Below are 2,518 nucleotides of genomic sequence, written 5' to 3' on the forward strand. Positions count from 1 at the left end.
TTTTTAGACGTAGCCCATATCATGTGTGGCTAAACCTCTTAGCTAGGGCTAAGAGGTGAAGCCTGTAGCGAGATGGGAGAGCCTACTTTATGCCTTTAATTTAAATTTCTAAACTGAAGTTGATATAGTTGATTATTAAAGGAATATTTTTCTTAGTCTTTTATGGTCTGTTGTGACTGAAATTACAATGGGTTTGCAAGGACTTTGAGTATTTCTTTCCCCTTTTTAAGTTTACGAAGCCGGGAACCCCTGTTGTTCATCATTGTCCCATGAGCATGGTAGGATGACAGTACCCTTCCTGATCCTCATATACTATTGGTTGGTTGGTAATTAGTTTAATTCTGTTGTTTACTTTATCTCCTGGGCATGGCTTGGTGATGGAATCCATTCTAATTCATACACCTTTCACCTCTTGAAAACTATATCAAGTAAGTTCAGTATAATATCCATGATGCAGGCATAAGATCTCCCTGATCTCTACAAGTGGATCCTTTGAATCCCTAGTTTCCTTCCTCTGAATTCCTTAAAGTTTTAGATAATTATTCCACAATTATTTCTTAAATTCTATTTGGTTTAGATCACATCTTAGTCTAGTTCTAGTTCTACTTGGTTTCAGATAACGTACAGGTATCAGTCCCTGTGGATTCGACCTCGGTCTTACCGAGTTTATTACTACATCACAACCCTATACTTGGGGAGTGAACAAGTTTTTAGCGCCGTTGCTGGGGATTGACAGCTACGATTCTCTTAAATTAATTGGTTTTAGAATCAGTTTAATATTAAGATTTTACTAACTTTAGTTTTAGACTTTTTTTTTTTCTATTTGATTTTTAGAACTAACTTTTCTTAAATTGGTAATTCCTTCCTAATTTCTCTACTTTTTCTGTTTTTAGAATTAAGGTTTAAATCTTAGAAATTTTCTAACTCTAGTATTTCTCTATTTGTAGGAAATAGTTTATTTTTAGAAACTTTCCTCTTTTGTTTTTAGAAACTAGGTTAGTTATTTCCCTTTTTAGAGATTAACCTTCTATTCTTGTTCTCTAGTAGCTTTCTAATTCTAACTCTCTTAGAATCTAATTTGTTTCCTAATTTATTTTTAGAATTTTTGTTTAGAAACTAACCTTCCTATTTTGTAGGCCTTTAAGATAGAAATTTCTAATTCGGTAAGGTCCTTCCCTACTTTCTATTTTTCGGTTCTCTTTTAATAATTTACTTTCTAGTTTAGGTCTTTCCTAATTTATTTTAGAAATTTCCACTTTCTTTTAGGAATTAATTTACTGCTATTTTTCTTTTAAAGGATTGTTCTTCTCTTTTTAAAATCTAACTTATTTTGTTTTATTTTGCAGGTTTTAACTTAGGACTCCAATTTGGTAATTTCTTTCCAACTCTCCCTCTCTTTCTTTTTAGATTTTCTTTTCCTTTCTTAGGACTAGGCTTTAAATTTGATTGAGGGCTGCGAGTGTTTCATGCCCAAGTGGGCCCGTGACAACACTCGACGTCTCTTGACTGAAGGAGGATTGGTTGAGGGGTTGACTATCCATCGCAGGACTAGACACCACTCGAAATCCCTTGAGTTAATTGAAGTTATGGCTGAAGACCAACCTCCTCTACTTCCACCCAGGGTGGAGGATACCCAAGATGAGAATGAGGTGCAACAGGCACCCCCACCTCGTACTTTACGAGATTATCTACAACCGGCGGGAGTGAGTATGCCCTCATGCATGATTTTTCCTGAAAACACAGGACAAATGGACATCAAGCCAGGAGTTATCCAACTCCTTCCCAAATTCCATGGACTTGAATCAGAAAGTCCATATTTACATTTGAAAGAGTTCGATGAGATTATAGCTACATTATGTTTTCCTAATGTATCTGAGGATACAATCAGGCTGAAACTCTTTCCTTTTTCCTTAAAAGAGAAAGCTAAGACGTGGTTACATTCACTGCGTCCTAGATCCATTGGCACATGGAACGACATGCAGAGGGAATTCATAAAAAAATTCTTCCCACATCATAAAACGATTACCCTCAGAAAAGCAATAATGAACTTTGCCCAAAAGGAAGATGAAACATTCTTCCAATGTTGGGAAATGTTCAAAGATTTGGTCAGTTCATGCCCACAACACGGATTTGAAACGTGGCGCATTACAAATTTTTTCTATGATGGACTGACATCTTCCATGCGCCAAATGGTCGAGACAATGTGTAATGGAGAGTTCATTAATAAAGATGTTGACGAGGTATGGGATTACCTCGATAGTCTCACTGAAAAAACACAATCATGGGACTATTACCCAATGGCGAACACCACGTCTAGGCCGACTCAATTAAAGGAGAAAGGTGGATTATATCTCTTGAAAGAAGAGGATGATCTCAAGTGTAAAGTGACTACGCTCATAAGGAAAGTTGAGGCCATGGAAGGAAAGAAGGATAAGGTCAATGAAATTGTTTGCGGCATCTGTGATTGCAACATTCACACAACTGAAAACTGTCCTACAATACCTGCCTTTCGAGGAGT

At 36.5% G+C, this 2,518-nt stretch overlaps 1 non-coding gene across 1 annotated transcript; it reads right to left on the reverse strand.

Moving 5' to 3' along the window:
• Nucleotides 1-2,024: 2,024 nt before the first annotated feature.
• LOC131234091 (small nucleolar RNA R71) lies at nt 2,025-2,131 on the reverse strand. The gene has a single exon (XR_009165504.1). It is a non-coding gene; the product is annotated as a small nucleolar RNA R71 (small nucleolar RNA).
• Between the last annotated feature and the right edge of the window lie 387 nt (nt 2,132-2,518).

This window comes from Magnolia sinica, chromosome 18, assembly GCF_029962835.1.
Source record: "Magnolia sinica isolate HGM2019 chromosome 18, MsV1, whole genome shotgun sequence".
NCBI classification, from domain to species: Eukaryota; Viridiplantae; Streptophyta; class Magnoliopsida; order Magnoliales; family Magnoliaceae; genus Magnolia; species Magnolia sinica.